Raw genomic sequence first — 20,439 nt, 5'->3', positions numbered from 1 at the left:
CTCAATCTCTTTGGGAAACATTCCAACATCGCAAATAGCCCAACAATCGCTGTCATTACTTAATTAAAATATGGTGTCACTACCAGTAGGGGTGAAATATTTAAAGGTGTCTAACATATTGTATCCCAACTCCTGAACTGTTTCCCTAAGAGTTATCATGCCGCACAAATCAATGTCTAAATGAAAACTGTTAACAACCCCTCCAATATATCCAATTCCATGTGTCTTAAGATGACCACCATGTCTTAACTTCAGATTGAATTGAGCGTGTTACTTCCTCCATCTATGTAGCTATTTAAAACAGTTTACTAATCAAAAGTCAACAAAGCAACAAAACAGAGAAACATACAAAGCAAATTGTGGTCCCCTTTCAAAGAAAAAAAAAAGAAAAAAAAAAAAGCTACTGCCCCATGTGGTCCCCCTTTGAATACACAAACAAATGGAGATGTACTGCATTTAAAGTGAAACACCACCCACACCATTCAAAGCATATGTATATAAAACAACAAACAACCACTGACATGTACAGAATATTTAAAACTAATGAACTTGCACTTTTTCGGTTCAGTATATACCCAGAACTCAAACACTATATATAATAGCAACAAGCATAACAAATCAACCTATTTCATAGACTACCACACATTAACAAAATACCTACGATTTTGCAACTATTATGTTCACTACATACACACAACACTCAAATTCACCTAGGGTTTCGCTATTATTCTCAAACTATGTATACATACAACGCATAAAAATCCAAAATTACCGGGGGTATTGTTGTCGCCTTGTCTGACGCTATCCATTGTGCTTGCTCCTTATGTCCTCGCCTTCGCATTCGCCTTCAAGCAGATTAGGGTTACTGTGGTCTTTGAACTTCTGAGCTGCTTCTGTTCGTATAAGTTGTTTATTACAAGTAAATGGCATTTGACTAATAGGCTTAGAGAAGAAGACCATATAAAAAGACGTGTTTTCCCCTCTGATAGACGGCTAAGAGACAGAGTATGTGACGGAGGATTAAAAGTGTCGACCGTTGAATAACGGTGGCTACTAAATGGCAATTTTTATTATGGAGGATGAAAATTGTCAAACACCCTAATAAGTCTAGGACCAAAACTGACATTAACTCTAAAATTTTATCAGGATTTTGCCTCAAATTTGGCCAATCCTGGCATCAACATATACGAACATTAAAAAAAAAAAAAACAAAGCAAGCAATTACTAAAAAAAAAGTTTAATTATTTCATATATATATATATATATATATATATATATATATATATATATATATATAAACTCACAATTTTATCATCGAACGGTGAAACCCCCTTTAGACAGTTTTAGGCTTGTCCATAATTTATTGTGTGGCCAAAGGTGGTGAATTGTGAAGACTTGAACAATTTTGTTTGGTATACACTTGGTGCATTTTACAGTAGCCATTTGGTCAGGTCAATGCTAATTTAAAGCCCGTCCAAGTGGGTAGTGGTGGGGTGAAAGACGTGGAACTTGTGGAGCTTTGGTAAGAAGAGAGGGCCGAACTCATCTGAGAAGTAAATGAAGAAATGAATATTTTTCTCATTTAGAGTTTGCAATATAATTCAAATGAATGTTTAGCCATTCCATACGAAACCACGCTAGAAACCCTAATACCGTTGTTTAGCCATTCCATACGAAATCGTGCAAATAAAAGCTCCACTTCTACCATTTCAAATATCTATCAATCAACAATGGAAAACTGCATAATTTCGAGGGATTTTGTGATCAAGATTCTGGTGCGGTTACCAGTAAGGTCACTCATGCGATTTAAGTGTGTTTGTAAATTCTTTGATAAAAAGTGATAATCATTTCAAACACAAACACTTTGAAATTAGTCGAGCCAAAAGAGATTATGTGGTTTTCCAGCATAAGAAGCCAAATTTTTACGAGGATCGAGGATTTGGTTTAGTTTACAAAGAATCAGACTCTGATGAGATTGGATGTGCAGATCTAACCTTTCCAACTTCATATATAATTGATGTAAGTTATGCTGATGGTATGTTTTGTTTGGTTCACTCCAGTATTAATCTTGACAAATGTTTGGTATATTTCTATATGGAATCCATCCACTAGAGAAATTAAGAAATTACAAAATATCAAGGCACCAGACCCAGAGTATACAACAACAATTGGATTTGGATTTTCTTCCAACATGAGGGGAAAGGTTGTTATGATTTGGATTACTCCCGATCCAATCGTAATGGTTTGTAGCCAAGACGGTAATAATTCATGTGGTTGGAAAAGATTTAGTCATAGATTAGACATTTCTAATGTGGATAATCATGGTAGTAATTTGTATTTAAAAGGAAAGTATTATTGGAGTTGCGAGATCAAAGACCAAAATAAATTGCTTTGGTTCGACTTTGATGATGAGACTTTCGGGAAGATTGAGTTACCAGAAATACATTCTCAATGGCCAGTCATTTCGGCTATGAAAGATACTATTGCTTTGATAAGTTATTCTATTGACGGGAATCAGATCGAAATTTGGACAATGAATGAACATAATAATATTATTACTTGGAATATATATGCAAGCGTGCAGTGCAATGAGTATTCCCGCCCAATGAGAATTTGGAATTTGGGTGCACATTTGTTGGTATATGATCAGATGCTTGAAGTTCCTGGTACCGATGACGTTCGTGATCTAAAACACTTCAGCTCGTATGATTTGATAACTCAAGAAAAGAAGATCATTTATGACGTTAGTTGGAATATTTGTATGCATCCTCCTTTTGTTTATAGTGAAAGTCTCAAATCATTTTAAAAACAATATTGCCAGAGTGTTTGCTGTTAATGATGCGTGAACCCAAGCTATCCATGCAGTGGCGGACCCAGAAAATTTTGTCAGTGTGGGCGAAATGCATTAAAACAAAAGAGATAGTTTGATAAAAAAAATAAAACACTTAAAACTATAGCTATAAATATTGTTGAATGTGGACGAAAAATAAAACGCATCAAAACTTTATAAAAAATATTCGTAACAAAATATGAAACATAATTAATTTGATAAAATAATTCGAATAATAAATATATTATAACACATCTCATTATTAATATAAAAAGTTATATATATATATATATGTGTGTGTGTGTGTGTGTGTGTGTGTGTGTATGTGTGTGTGTGTAAATCTCACAATTAATTAATACAAAGTATTTAAAAGTCATAAAAAATTTAATAATACAAAATTATATATAGGTGTGTAAATATCAGAATTAATTAACACAGTATTTAAAAGTCATTAAAAAATATAACAAGCACGATTTGCCACCTGTGTGTGTGTGTGTATAAATCTCACAATTAATTAATACTAAGTATTTAAAAGTGTTGGTCCCGATAGGGTGGTGAAAGTCTAGAGGGTGGGGGGGGGGGGGTGAATAGACTTTCAAGCTTTTTCAAAATAAATAACACTTTGTGTTAGGAATAAAGTGTAATGGTTTTGATATGCCAAATTTGTATTTGTAGATCCCCCAATTTTATTTCATAGGTCTAGTAGAGTCTTAGACCATGATCGGGAAATTATTTAATTATGAAAAGAGAAAAACAGAGGAAGATGGATGAAAATAGAAGAAGAAGATATAAAGCCGAAAATCAAGAATTTGTCTGGAGAAAATGACAAATTGAAGAAGAAGATGAATGATACAATATTCACGTCGCTACTACTCAAAGAAGATATCCCAGAAGAATTTTCGTGAAGAAAATTAATATTGGAAGAATGCATGAAATTGACTTAGAGATCAAGCATCTATGGAAAGAAAGAAGTACATCAAATGTGATTGGAGATTTAATCAAAAGCTGTATGGACGAAGTGGATGATGCTTGATATATTATCCGAAATGGCTCAAGTTTGAAACTCACTATCAACAATTGTACAAGGTAAAATTTGAGAAGTCAAATTAAATTAATCTTGGGCGCTAGTTTAAGCTTTGGGCGCCGAATGCAATTGCACTTGGGAGCCAATTCAAAGGAATTGGGAGCCGATTTCATAGAAATTGAAATTGGGAGCTAGTTCGAAGCAATTGAAATTGGGAGCCAGTTTCAGAGAAATCAGAAATTGAAATTGGGAGCCAATTGAGGTTGTAGTATGGGATGCAATTTCAAAGTTGGGGACCGGTTGTAGTATGGGATGCAATTTCAAAGTTGGGGACCGATTCAAAGAAGACATGAAGATCAAATTGAATTGAGATGAAATTCAATACCAGGAGAAGTCTGGGAGCCAATTTCAGAGTCAAAGTCAACAATTCAAATTTCAATACCAGGAGAAGTCTGGGAGCCAATTTCAGAGTCAAAGTCAACAATTCAAATTGGGAAGAAATTGAAAGCACCAGGAGCAGTTGGGAGCCAATTACAATGGAGAAATTCAAATTGGGTGTCAATTACAATGGAGAAATTCAAATTGGGTGGAAGTTCAAAGCCAGTTCAAATTGGGTGTCAATTACAATGGAGAAATTCAAATTGGGTGGAAGTTCAAAGCCAGTTTGAAGTCTGAGAACACCCAGACGTGAGAATGAAGAAGATGAAGAAGAACTTACAGTGAAAAATATTCTCACAAGGAAAATACTAGTCTAATTAGTATGGGATTAAAATAAAGATTATTTTTGAATCCCAAAGATACAAAGACCACTTCAGAGCTGATCAGAGAAGCCATTCTACACCAAAACTGAGACCCAGATATTTTCACTCAACGTTAAAACAGAAGAATATAAGATGAAGTTTGGGAGGTCATTTACATGGAGATGAAATTCCATCAACGGCTAGCTTATCTCTTTCTGACATTTTTGCAGAAGATAAGATAAGATCTCTGACAAAAGATACAAGATTTCAAAAATGAGAGCGTCTCTTTCCAACGGACAGATTCTGATTACCAGCTATAAAAAGATGAAGATATGAAGACTTGAAGAAAACAAGAGCAGTAGAGCAGATCACGAACTCACGAACAAGAGAGCAGAAAATTCGAATCCATCAAAGGATCGAATAGAGCAATTAAGCTTAAAAGAGCAGCGAGCTAAAATTCTAAGAGCTAAAATCTTCAAGTGCGAGAAAAGAACTCAGAGAGCTTCAAGAGAAAAATATTCTGAGAGTTCTTAAACAGAGCAAAACAGAGCATAAATATCAAGTGCCTTACTTGATATATTCAAAGAGAGAAAACACTCAGAGCTGTCAAGAGAAATCATTCTAGAGTGTTTATCTTCATCAAAGAGACCTGCGCATCATTGAAGATCATCTACAGAGTCTCAGAAGTTGGAAGCAAGACAACACTTGTTTTGGAGCAAAACAAGAGAAGGGAGGAAAGTAGCACGGAGCTGTGAAATCCTGGATTATCACACGGAGCTGTGAGATCCGAAGCAGCAGTGTCGGAGGCACTGGGCGTGATTGGTGTGGGCTTGGTGATCAAAGCACCAGATCAGGGATACGTTTCTACCGGAGTGTGGAAGACGGGGGGAAAGTAACGCGGAGTCGTGAAATCCTAGGATAGTAGCGCGGCGACATGAAACCCAAAGAAGCAGTGTGGTGTCACTGGGCGTGATTAGTGCGGGCTTTGTGATCAAAGCACTAGATCACGGAAATTCATTGTATCTTGGAACCAAGGAGTGGTAGATATAGTGAATTGGCTCTTGGAGAATATATTTGCTCAGGGAGGAAAGTATCTTGGGCTTTATATATTTGCTCTCACGAAGATGTACTGCTCACACAATCTCACACACACTTTATGTTTATTTATTTCCGCTATGCACCATACTCTAACAATCTAGTTAAGAGTTTTGGTTTATCTCTGTCTTAGCAATTGTTGTGCTGTGCGAAAAAGTTTGAAAGTCTATTCACCCCCCCCCCCCCCTCTAGACTTTCACCCTATCTCTTTTGGGACCAAAAATTGGTATCAAAGCAGGTGTTTACCCGAGTCAAAATTGTCCCTAAAGTGGGTCAACTATTTTTGACTGCTAGACAGATCCATTCTACAAAGTGTGTGAATTGGATTAATCTTTCATATCTCTCGTGATGATGATGAAGAAAGATTTAGCTCAAAATCTATTATTCTCTCTTGATAAATTTGATGATTGGAAAGTTCGTATGCAGGTACACTTATCGGCTTTACACGATGAAATGTGGGAAGTTATTTCCACTGGCCCTATCGAAATATTAAAAGTCAATACGGCGTTTGTCCTATCTCCGGATGCTCCACAGTACGTACAAAAGCCAAAACCGGAATGGACATCGGACGATAGAACGCAGAATAATCTTGACAATATTGCCAAGGATATTCTATTCAAAGCCGTAGATGATACAATATTTCCGAAGATCCGAAAGTGTGCTACTGCAAAAGAAATATGGGAAACTCTCATCAAGATTGGCGAAGGAGATGAACAAGAAAAGGACAATAAGCTCACAATCGCCATGAAGAAGTTCGAAGATTTCAAAATGCTCTCAAATGAAAGTGTTGCAGACATGGAAGCTCGAATGATCAAAGTTCTTGGAGAGATTAGTGATCTTGGCAAAAATATTAGCCAAAAAGAAATTAATCTCAAAATCCTACGAGGCTTACCATTTGCATGGGATATGAAGGTTACGGCTATGCGTGATCACCGAGATCTAAGAATGTTGTCAACAGACAAATTATTTAGTGATCTAAAAGCATATGAGTTCGAAATGAAGGCCAAAGATGATGATGTTCATGAAGCTCGAAATGCTGCTCTAATGGCCGAACAACCGTCAACCTCCAGGTCAGTAGAAAATAATGTTGATTTTCTGACTGACGAACAATTTGCTCTTTTTGTCAAAAAGTTTAGAAGGTTTATGCGAAAAGGAGACAACAAAAATTCTGCTCGTGGAAAATTCATCTCTCGCATAACACAAGAAGAAAAAGTCGAAAAAAAGAAGGATTTGTGCTACAATTGCCGCAAACCCGGACATTTTAAAATAAATTGTCCGTATCCGATCGTTAGCAAGTATCAAGGCAAAAATGTTGAATCTACACCGAACAAATCCGAAAGTAAAAGGTTCAAGCGCGACAAAAGAAAAGCTCTCGTTGGCAACGAACCAAACGAAAATGATGATTCGGAGGATTCATCATCAAGCGATGAAAGCTCATATTCGGATGATGATACGGCGCTAATATGCAAGTCAATTGAGTTGAATACAAGTGAAGATTGTCTTATGGCTCTTGACGCAGAGGAAGAAGAGGTAAGTTCTAATTCTTTCAATTCTGTTAATTCCTCTTTTTCTCGTGAATCTATTGATAATCTAATGCGAGATTGTCAAGAGATTATGCTCACTCATCCTCAACTCAAGGAGCGCAATAATATTCTAATTCTTGAAAAAGAAGAAACGAATAAAAAATTGCAAGATGCTTTACTTGAAGTGAGTAAATTGAAGAATGAAAATATTCATCTTCAAGAAGAGTGTAAAGCAAGAGAGGTTAGAGAACATAATCTTAGAGCTACTATTGCTACGTTCACTAATTCGGCTAAAATTATAGATAAAATGGTGAGCATGCAAAAGCCATCAGGAGATAGAACCGGAATTGGTTATGACTCCACATGTTCTCAAACCCCTCAAAAGCTGACTAATTCTACTACTACTTTAAATAATAAAGTTCAAGTGGTAAAATTTGTTAAAAGTCATAATAGCACGATGAGACAAGGACTTGGCTATCAATCAAACGCAAAGTTGAATGTTGAAAGGCCGAAACAAGTTTATACTACGGCAAAGCAACAAAAATTCTACAAGCAAAGATATGCCAAAGAGTCAAGTGCAAAATGATTTCATAGAAAAGAGGGAAGCTTTTCTAGAAATAAAGTTGGGAGATTTTATCCCACTCAAAAAGATTGGTTGTGTAATAGATGTAATGCTTTTTATAGACCAAAGCAACCATTCTCTTCCCAGGTTCCAAAATATAAAAATAATTTTCAAAACCCGGCGCCAAAAATATTTTCTAATGTGAGTTATGATTATCGTGTCTCTAATGGTTACAAATCGCCTCATCTTAATTCAATAAGATCAAGGTGGGTTTGGTTACCAAAAATCACTAACAGTTAAGGACCCAAGCAAGTATGGGTACCTAAAATTAATTAATCTTTTTTGCAGGATGTTTGGTACATCGATAGTGGTTGCTCATGCCACATGACTAGAAATAAATCATATCTAGTGAATTTCAAAGAAATCGATGGACCAAAAGTTATATTCGGAGGAAATCAAAATTATGGAATTACAAAAGGAGTTGGCACGATCAAGAAAAATGGTTTGAAGATTGAAGATGTTTCTTTTGTTGAAGGATTAAAATTTAATTTGTTGAGCACTAGTCAATTTTGTGATAAAGGCTATCTTGTAGAATTTTCTAAAGATAATTGCCTAATCAAAAATGAGCTCACAAATGAGATTATTTTATCTGGAAAACGGCGAAAGAATATGTATATTGTGGATTGGAGCACTAGCAAAGATTCAGTGTGCTTAATGGCCAGAAATTCAAATGAAGCTAATTGGGAATGGCACAGAAAGCTCAACCACTTAAACTTCAAGACCATCAATCAACTTGCAAAGAAGAATCTAGTAGAAGTCTTGCCAGATATTATCTTCAAGAAGGACCAAGTGTGTGATGCATGCCAACGCGGAAAGCAAATCAAATCATCATTCAAATCAAAGACACACGAGTCAACGTCAAGACCGCTAAGCTTACTACATATGGACTTATTTGGACCGGTTGATCCAATAAGTGTAAGTGGTAAGAAATATACTCTCGTTGTTGTTGATTATTTTTCCAGGTACACTTGGATCGTGTTTCTCAAGAAGAAAAATGAAGTTGAGCAAGTACTACCGAAGCTGTTGAAGCAACTACAAAATGAGAAAGAATTGCAAATATCAAAAATACGAACGGATCGCGGAACCGAGTTCGTGAATGGAGTTATACAAGCTTTTTGCAATTCACATGGAATTTCTCATCAATTATCTGCCGCAAGAACACCGCAACAAAATGGTGTTGCCGAAAGAAGAAACCGGACGCTCAAAGAAGCCGCACGAGTGATGATTAGTGCTGCCGGTCTCCCGAAACGATATTGGGCGGAAGCTATCAACACTGCTTGTTACACGCAAAATCGAAGCATGATCCATAAGCAGCACAAGAAGACGCCATATGAGCTATATAAAGGGAGAAAACCAAATATTGGTTATTTTCATATTTTTGGATGCAAATGCTTTATTCATATTAATGATAAATTGCATCTAAAAGCTTTTGATGAGCGTGCAGATGAAGGAATTTTTCTAGGATATTCAGCTACCAGCAAGGCGTACAGAGTTCTGAATAAAAGATCAATGGTGGTTGAAGAATCCATACACGTGGTATTTGATGAAAAATCACAAATCAAAAATGGCGCTCTGGACGAAGAAATTGCACAAAATGGTAACAAGTGTCATATTGATTTTTGTGATACTAATGATACGTGTGAAGATGATGTTTTGCAGGGAATGGATGAGTTGGAAATTAATTCTCTAGAAAATCCCATCCCTCACCCAGAAGAAGTTCGAAATTCTTTAAATAATAATTTTGGGAGTGATGCCTCACGTGGGAATGGAGATGCAGTACAAGTTGGTGATCCAATTAATGATCAAATTGCATGTGATGTTGGTAATCAATTTCAAGACAATTTAATTGATGAAATTCGAACCAACACTGCAAATTCACAACAAATGGATCCACCCAGTACCATGCACCCATTTCAACCAGATTTAAGATGGCTCAAAAATCACCCTCCAGAATTAATTATTGGGAATATCCATGAAGGCGTGAAAACAAGATCATCTACCATGGAAGCACTGTTCACGTGTTATCTATCTCAGATTGAACCAAAAGAAATTGACGAAGCTCTCAATGATCCGGATTGGATAAATGCTATGCAAGAGGAGCTCGATCAATTCAAAAGAAATGATGTTTGGGAACTTGTTCCAAGACCGCCGAACCACAATGTTGTAGGAACCAAATGGGTCTTCCGGAACAAAGCAAACGCAGAAGGCGTGATTGTTAGGAATAAAGCAAGGCTCGTTGCAAAAGGATACTCTCAAGAAGAAGGAATTGATTTTGATGAAACTTTTGCACCGGTGGCTCGACTTGAAGCAATCAGAATTTTCCTAGCCTACGCCGCACACAAAGATTTCACCGTTTATCAAATGGACGTGAAAAACGCATTCTTGAATGGTCTACTCGAAGAAGAAGTTTATGTCGAACAACCCCCAGGTTTTGAGGTAAAAGGCAAAGGTGATAAAGTCTACAAACTTAAAAAGGCATTGTATGGGTTGAAACAAGCACCTCGAGCTTGGTATGATACTTTGTCAATGTTCTTAATAAGCTGTGGATTCACCAAAGGCCTTGTTGACAAAACTCTATTTAGAATTCAAGATGGTGATCATATTTTATTAGTGCAAATATATGTTGATGATATTATTTTTGGAAGCACTAACAATTCTTTGTGTGAGAAATTTTCGAAGCTTATGCAGAATAAATTCGAAATGAGCATGATGGGTGAATTGAATTACTTCTTGGGCTTACAAGTCAAACAACTAAAAGAAGGAGTATTCATCAATCAAGCAAAGTACACCCGCGACTTGATAAAGAAGTTTGGCCTTGATGGAAAATCCTCGATCAAAATTCCAATGAGCACATCAATAAGGCTAGACAAAGATGAAGATGGAAAGGATGTCGATCAAACAAAATATAGAGGAATGATTGGTTCACTTCTATATCTTACTGCAAGCAGGCCGGGCATTTCTTATGATGTGGGCGTGTGTGCAAGATTCCAAGCAAATCCAAAAGAAAGCCACCTCACCGCAACAAAGAAGATCATACGATATCTGAAAGGCACAATCAATGTTGGATTGTGGTATCCAAAAGGTACAGATTTTACTCTAACGGGTTTTTCAGATGCGGATTTTGCAGGTTGCAAAATAGACAGAAAAAGCACTTCCGGGACATGCCAGTTCTTGGGGGGAAGGCTTGTTTCTTGGTTCAGCAAAAAGCAAAATTCCATCGCAACTAGTACCGCCGAGGCCGAATATATTGCTGCAGGAAGTTGTTGTGCGCAAATTTTGTGGATGAAGCAACAATTGAAGGATTACGGAGTTAATTGTGATGACGTTAGTATTTATTGTGATAATACTAGTGCAATCGCTATCACTCACAATCCGGTGCTTCACTCAAGAACCAAACACATCGACATTCGACATCATTTTATAAGGGATCACGTTGAAAAGAAAAATCTGAAGATCGAATATATCCCTACGGAAAACCAAGTTGCTGATATTCTCACGAAGCCTTTATGCGAAACGAGATTTTCTACCTTAAGGCACGAGTTGGGAATGATCGAAATGAGCTAAGTATCACTGAACTTAATCTCTCTATTTAAATTGATACTTGTGCTCAAAATTAATTGTTTTACGTGGATAAATTGTTTTATGTGTTTCTATGCATGTTTTTATTCGAAATATTTATATGATAAAATTGTAATATGTGTTAGGAATTTATTTGTGTATTTGCATGTATTATTTAACGTGAGATCATATGCCATGCAAGTTAATTTGATAAAATGTGCAATTCGTGATTTATTTGATAATTTGTATAAAATCGCATGTTTTAATGTGTTAATCAGTTTTTGAGTATGTGTTCATGTTTCTGTAAATTAACTAACTTGTTTGCATGAACAATTTGCTCTAAAAATGATTTACCATGATTATTTGTCAATATATATGTGCTATGTGCAAAATGTGATTTAATTTGTTATTTGTATGTGTGTTTCGTACATATGCAGTATATGTGATATAAATTGCTATAAAATGTTTTAGAAATCTAGAAATTAGTATTTTTGTTAGTTTCTAAAATATTTTGGAATCTGATTAATATGTTTTATATAAAGTTGTTTCTAATTATCAATTAGGAATATGTGTGTTAATTGTGTTAATTTCCAAATTATATGTATTTTAATTAGGAATGCCGTGTATATGTGTTTAATATTTTGGTATGTGTGATTAATTATTTGAGGAATAATTTTTGCTACTAACGAGATGTTTGAGTGATATTATGTTTGTGGTACACGAATTTGAGAAGGAAATCAGGAGATAAAGGAAGAAAATTTAGAGTTTAATTGGGCATCAAACCTCCACCCATAAACTCCTACCCTTTCTAAACCTCCACCCAACCTAAACCTCCCCCCATAATCCTCTCCTAGATCAAATCTTTCCAAACTGATATTCTTTCTCCCTCAAATCGGCACCCCATACCTTCTCTCAGCTTAATAATATCAATCGTCTCCCACAGAGCAATTAAAACCTAACCCCTCATTAAACTCTCCCCTCTAAACCGTTGCCCATCAAATCTCTTCCCATCCACCGCCATCTTAGCCAATGAGAAGTCTTGCCGCTATCCATCACATCCGTAAACTCTAAACGACGGCAAGAAGAATTAACTCTCCATCGGCAAGTGAACCGGTTACACTCCTGATCGCCCTATATATTGGGAGACAGCCGAGACATACCTGCTGTGGAAGATTTTGTTGTTTGAATTTTTGCAGGTGCAAGATGGTGTCCAACGAGTCTCAGGAGAACAAGGTGAGGAAGGAAACTCAGAGAACTTGGGAGAAAGTTCTCAAACAACCCCGAAGGGCAACACGCACGGACGGACGAAAAATGGCAGGAGAAACACCAAGCAACCCTCTGGTGTTAATATCTGATGAAAGGGAGCAAGAAAAGGAGTCACCAAAAATTCAAGCTGTAGCAGAATCACCACCGCATGAGCCGGGCTTTATCTATGAAGAAGATGATGGTGCCAAGAAACCATTGGCAGAACAAGACTGAGTGGAAGGGTCTGAGCCTCCATTCATGAAATTTTCTCCGGTTGTTCAACCTGACATATATGCTGAAATTCTGAATATGAGCAATTCAGAATATCTTCAGTATTTAAAACAACTAACTTTTGGACCGGTTCTACCTCCTCCCGGTTTCGGTTTTGATGGGCTCTATCAACCTCCTCCCCCACCAGAGCCTCTCCCGAAGTTTCCACCAAGTCTGCCAGTTCTTGCACCACTGCCACAAGAAACCTCTGCTCCTCCACCGCCTCCTCAGCAGATGCCACTCAACCCGTTCATCCGTCCTCGAGTGGACTTTACTAGGTTTTTTAATCAAACCTATTCATCTTCAAGCTCAAACGGGTCGATGTTCGAGGAAAGTGAGTCAAGTGGTGACTCAGGACCGGGATATGCTCCTTCACCACCAGGAGGCTATGACTCAGAAGACTGCATGAGTACGGGTTTTTCTGCCTGTTGAAGAAATGATATGTTATCTCTTTCTCTCCCTCTCCTTCTCTGTACGAAGGAGATAAATAAAAAGTTTTTTTGGATGTTTTTGCTACTGGTTGTGTCTATCTCTATTTTCTCTCTGCCTCTCTCTCCTACAAAATGAAACATCCCTACGTATATAAAAAGATCAAAAGTCTCGTAGCCAAAAAGATACATAAAAAAAAAATTTATATGAAAAATAAAATAAAAGGGAATTAAAAAAAAATTAAAAAAATTGTATATTATGGCTACAAAAGGGATAAAAGAAGAAAAGAATTAAGAGGAGAAGTGTCAGTACGAGAAGAAATAAGAAAACAAGTGTCAGAAGAAAGAAGAAGAGATATACCAGTGGAAATTGCAGTAGAAGTTGCAGTAGACTGCAAATCACATAGGATTTATCCAGTGTATTGCCGGTACACCATACCAAGTCTACCATGCCTACCATGGACCCTGTTCTAGAAAATGAAGATTTATTTACAGAGAACTACATGAGAACAGAGGTCTTAGAAGAAGAAATTGGTGATCTCAATCAAGAAGCCGAATCACCTGAAGAAGAAGGGATGCAACTTATTGACACAGTTATTCTCACAGATCCGAATAAAAGTCCATTCGGATCCCCTCAAAATTTTGTGCAGATGGATGAACAAGAAGATGACATATTTTCATCCTTATTTGCCAAAGTAGCCGAATCCAGTGATGTTGTTTGTCAAACAATTGGAGAAAAATTGGTTGAACAAAACCAAATGCTAGAACAATAACACACGGATACCCAAGTCAATCTGAAAGAATTAATGGAGCATCAAAATTCTTTGAAGACTCAGATTGACAAAGCTGAAAGAATTATGAAAGGAGAATTGACAAAAGGCTTACTTGAAGTATTTCAGCTCATGAAGAAGGAACGTGAAGCAGCTGAAAAGATTCACAACGAACGTCACTTGCGACAAATCAAGGCGATTCAAGATCAAGAAAGCCGAATCAACAAACTTGAAGCTGAACTCGCAGTTACAACAAATAAGCTTGACAACGTGCAAACCGTTTCCATTGAAACACACAATAGTGTTGAAACTGTGAAGGCAAACCAAGACCGAGATTTTAAGACCCTTGCATTTTTGGTTGATAACGCCAAAAGGGGGGAAGAAATTCTCAGTCACTTGGCTTTGCAACAACAAGAATTTATTCTTGGAAGTCAACAACAGCCAGTAATGTCTACTCAAGGTAGAGGCCGAAGCCGCGGACAATCCTCACAAGGACCATCTCAGATTGGTTTTGCTCAGTTCGCGAATCCTAGTCTTGGTACGAGTACATCAAAGGTTGCTGAACAGTGTGGCTGGTTCGAATGCTCTAAGGGTACCGCCACTCAGACAACAATATGGACCAAAGAAAATTTACCAAGCATGATCAAGAAATGGCCTGCAGTCGATCAAGCCCAATGGATCTCGGAAAAGAATAAAGAAGAAGAAGGCAAAAGGAAAAGAACCGAGATGTGGTAAGAACTAAGAGATTTCACCGGAAATATGGGCATGAATCTTGGAGAAGAAAGAAGCTTCGAAGAATGTGTCTTATGGTGGGAAAACGGAGTTCTTCCGGGTAACAATATCAAAGAAGCTTTTGGACATTACATGGTCGGACAGCTTACAAAGAAATTTCAGAATGCAAAATTCAAAGATGATTTCTTCAAGCTCAGAGAACATGTCAAAGAAATTTTGAAGAAAGACTTTGGTGTGAAGAAACCCAGAAGGTAATGAACTTGCACTTTTTCGGTTCAGTATATACCCAGAACTCAAACACTATATATAACAGCAACAAGCATAACAAATCAACCTATTTCATAGACTACCACACATTAACAAAATACCTACGATTTTGCAACTATTATGTTCACTACATACACACAACACTCAAATTCACCTAGGGTTTCGCTATTATTCTCAAACTATGTATACATACAACGCATAAAAATCCAAAATTACCGGGGGTATTGTTGTCGCCTTGTCTGACGCTATCCATTGTGCTTGCTCCTTATGTCCTCGCCTTCGCATTCGCCTTCAAGCAGATTAGGGTTACTGTGGTCTTTGAACTTCTGAGCTGCTTCTGTTCGTATAAGTTGTTTATTACAAGTAAATGGCATTTGACTAATAGGCTTAGAGAAGAAGACCATATAAAAAGACGTGTTTTCCCCTCTGATAGACGGCTAAGAGACAGAGTATGTGACGGAGGATTAAAAGTGTCGACCGTTGAATAACGGTGGCTACTAAATGGCAATTTTTATTATGGAGGATGAAAATTGTCAAACATCCTAATAAGTCTAGGACCAAAACTGACATTAACTCTAAAATTTTATCAGGATTTTGCCTCAAATTTGGCCAATCCTGGCATCAACATATACGAACATTAAAAAAAAAAAAAACAAAGCAAGCAATTACTAAAAAAAAAAAGTTTAATTATTTCATATATATATATATATATATATATATATATATATATATATATATATATATATATATATATATATATATATAAACTCACAATTTTATCATCGAACGGTGAAACCCCCTTTAGACGGTTTTAGGCTTGTCCATAATTTATTGTGTGGCCAAAGGCGGTGAATTGTGAAGACTTGAACAATTTTGTTTGGTATACACTTGGTGCATTTTACAGTAGCCATTTGGTCAGGTCAATGCTAATTTAAAGCCCGTCCAAGTGGGTAGTGGTGGGGTGAAAGACGTGGAACTTGTGGAGCTTTGGTAAGAAGAGAGGGCCGAACTCATCTGAGAAGTAAATGAAGAAATGAATATTTTTCTCATTTAGAGTTTGCAATATAATTCAAATGAATGTTTAGCCATTCCATACGAAACCACGCTAGAAACCCTAATACCGTTGTTTAGCCATTCCATACGAAATCGCGCAAATAAAAGCTCCACTTCTACCATTTCAAATATCTATCAATCAACAATGGAAAACTGCATAATTTCGAGGGATTTTGTGATCAAGATTCTGGTGCGGTTACCAGTAAGGTCACTCATGCGATTTAAGTGTGTTTGTAAATTCTTTGATAAAAAGTGATAATCATTTCAAACACAAACACTTTGAAATTAGTCGAGCCAAAAGAGATTATGTGGTTTTCCAGCATAAGAAGCCGAATTTTTACGAGGATCGAGGATTTGGTTTAGTTTACAAAGAATCAGACTCTGATGAGATTGGATGTGCAGATCTAACCTTTCCAACTTCATATATAATTGATGTAAGTTATGCTGATGGTATGTTTTGTTTGGTTCACTCCAGTATTAATCTTGACAAATGTTTGGTATATTTCTATATGGAATCCATCCACTAGAGAAATTAAGAAATTACAAAATATCAAGGCACCAGACCCAGAGTATACAACAACAATTGGATTTGGATTTTCTTCCAACATGAGGGGAAAGGTTGTTATGATTTGGATTACTCCCGATCCAATCGTAATGGTTTGTAGCCAAGACGGTAATAATTCATGTGGTTGGAAAAGACTTAGTCATAGATTGGACATTTCTAATGTGGATAATCATGGTAGTAATTTGTATTTAAAAGGAAAGTATTATTGGAGTTGCGAGATCAAAGACCAAAATAAATTGCTTTGGTTCGACTTTGATGATGAGACTTTCGGGAAGATTGAGTTACCAGAAATACATTCTCAATGGCCAGTCATTTTGGCTATGAAAGATACTATTGCTTTGATAAGTTATTCTATTGACGGGAATCAGATCGAAATTTGGACAATGAATGAACATAATAATATTATTACTTGGAATATATATGCAAGCGTGCAGTGCAATGAGTATTCCCGCCCAATGAGAATTTGGAATTTGGGTGCACATTTGTTGGTATATGATCAGATGCTTGAAGTTCCTGGTACCGATGACGTTCGTGATCTAAAACACTTCAGCTCGTATGATTTGATAACTCAAGAAAAGAAGATCATTTATGACGTTAGTTGGAATATTTGTATGCATCCTCCTTTTGTTTATAGTGGAAGTCTCAAATCATTTTAAAAACAATATTGCCAGAGTGTTTGCTGTTAATGATGCGTGAACCCAAGCTATCCATGCAGTGGCGGACCCAGAAAATTTTGTCAGTGTGGGCGAAATGCATTAAAACAAAAGAGATAGTTTGATAAAAAAAAAAATAAAACACTTAAAACTATAGCTATAAATATTGTTGAATGTGGACGAAAAATAAAACGCATCAAAACTTTATAAAAAATATTCGTAACAAAATATGAAACATAATTAATTTGATAAAATAATTCGAATAATAAATATATTATAACACATCTCATTATTAATATAAAAAGTTATATATATATATGTATATATATATATATATATATATATATATATATATATATATATGTGTGTGTGTGTGTGTGTGTGTGTGTGTGTGTAAATCTCACAATTAATTAATACAAAGTATTTAAAAGTCATAAAAAATTTAATAATACAAAATTATATATATGTGTGTAAATATCAGAATTAATTAACACAAAGTATTTAAAAGTCATTAAAAAATATAACAAGCACAATTTGCCACCTGTGTGTGTGTGTATAAATCTCACAATTAATTAATACAAAGTATTTAAAAGTGTTGGTCCCGATAGGGTGGTGAAAGTCTAGAGGGGGGGGGGAAGTGAATAGACTTTCAAGCTTTTTCAAAATAAATAACACTTTGTGTTAGGAATAAAGTGTAATGGTTTTGATATGCCAAATTTGTATTTGTAGATCCCCCAATTTTATTTCATAGGTCTAGTAGAGTCTTAGACCATGATCGGGAAATTATTTAATTATGAAAAGAGAAAAACAGAGGAAGATGGATGAAAATAGAAGAAGAAGATATAAAGCCGAAAATCAAGAATTTGTCTGGAGAAAATGACAAATTGAAGAAGAAGATGAATGATACAATATTCACATCGCTACTACTCAAAGAAGATATGCCAGAAGAATTTTCGTGAAGAAAATTAATATTGGAAGAATGCATGAAATTGACTTAGAGATCAAGCATCTATGGAAAGAAAGAAGTACATCAAATGTGATTGGAGATTTAATCAAAAGCTATACGGACGAAGTGGATGATGCTTGATATATTATCCAAAATGGCTCAAGTTTGAAACTCACTATCAACAATTTTACAAGGTAAAATTTGAGAAGTCAAATTAAATTAATCTGATGGAGTTGGGCGCTAGTTTAAGCTTTGGGCGCCGATTACAAGTGGAAATTGGGAAGCAATGGAGTTGGGCGCCGATTACAAGTGGAAATTGGGAAGCAATTTCACTTGGGTGGCAATTGAGATGCAATTGCACGATTACAAGTGGAAATTGGGAAGCAATTTCACTTGGGTGGCAATTGAGATGCAATTGCACGATTACAAGTGGAAATTGGGAAGCAATTTCACTTGGGTGGCAATTGAGATGCAATTGCACTTGGGAGCCAATTCAAAGGAATTGGGAGCCGATTTCATAGAAATTGAAATTGGGAGCTAGTTCGAAGCAATTGAAATTGGGAGCCAGTTTCAGAGAAATCAAAATCAATTGAAATTGGGAGCCAGTTTCAGAGAAATTGGCAGCCATGGCAGCCAGTTTCCGAGAAATCAAAATCAATTGAAATTGGGAGCAAGTTTCACATGGAAATCAATTCAATATGGGAGCCAATGTAGAATTGAAATTGGGAGCCAATTGAGGTTGTAGTATGGGATGCAATTTCAAAGTTGGGGACCGATTCAAAGAAGACATGAAGATTGGGAGCCAATTGAGGTTGTAGTATGGGATGCAATTTCAAAGTTGGGGACCGATTCAAAGAAGACATGAAGATCAAATTGAATTGAGATGAAATTCAATACCAGGAGAAGTCTGGGAGCCAATTTCAGAGTCAAAGTCAACAATTCAAATTGGGGGAAGAAATTGAAAGCACCAGGAGCAGTTGGGAGCCAATTGCAAGTCAAAGTCAATTGGGAGCCAATTACAATGGAGAAATTCAAATTGGGTGCCAATTACAAGACAATTGAAATTGGGTGTCAATTACAATGGAGAAATTCAAATTGGGTGGAAGTTCAAAGCCAGTTTGAAGTCTGAGAACACCCAGACGTGAGAATGAAGAAGATGAAGCAGAACTTACAGTGAAAAATATTCTCACAAGGAAAATACTAGTCTAACTAGTATGGGATTAAAATAAAGATTATTTTTGAATCCCAAAGATACAAAGACCACTTCAGAGCTGATCAGAGAAGCTATTCTACACCAAAACTGAGACCCAGATATTTTCACTCAACGTTAAAACAGAGGAATATCAGATGAAGTTTGGGAGGTCATTTACATGGAGATGAAATTCCATCAACGGCGAGCTTATCTCTTTCTGACATTTTTGCAGAAGATAAGATAAGATCTCTGACAAAAGATACAAGATTTCAAAAATGAGAGTGTCTCTTTCCAACGGACAGATTCTCATTACCAGCTATAAAAAGATGAAGATATGAAGACTTGAAGAAAACAAGAGCAGTAGAGCAGATCACGAACTCACGAACAAGAGAGCAGAAAATTCGAATCCATCAAAGGATCGAATAGAGCAATTAAGCTTAAAAGAGCAGAGAGCTAAAATTCTAAGAGCTAAAATCTTCAAGTGCGAGAAAAGAACTCAGAGAGCTTCAAGAGAAAAATATTCTGAGAGTTCTTAAACAGAGCAAAACAGAGCATAAATATCAAGTGCTTTACTTGATATATTCAAAGAGAGAAAACACTCAGAGCTGTCAAGAGAAATCATTCCAGAGTGTTTATCTTCATCAAAGAGACCTGCGCATCATTGAAGATCATCTACAGAGTCTCAGAAGTTGGAAGCAAGACAACACTTGTTTTGGAGCAAAACAAGAGAAGGGAGGAAAGTAGCACGGAGCTGTGAAATCCTGGATTATCACACGGAGCTGTGAGATCCGAAGCAACAGTGTCGGAGGCACTGGGCGTGATTGGTGTGGGCTTGGTGATCAAAGCACCAGATCACGGATACGTTTCTACCGGAGTGTGGAAGACGGGGGGGAAAGTAACGCGGAGTCGTGAAATCCTGGGATAGT

This window comes from Ipomoea nil, unplaced genomic scaffold (assembly GCF_001879475.1).
Source record: "Ipomoea nil cultivar Tokyo-kokei standard unplaced genomic scaffold, Asagao_1.1 scaffold3030, whole genome shotgun sequence".
Classification (NCBI taxonomy): domain Eukaryota; kingdom Viridiplantae; phylum Streptophyta; class Magnoliopsida; order Solanales; family Convolvulaceae; genus Ipomoea; species Ipomoea nil.
This window is presented reverse-complemented; position numbering follows the sequence as displayed.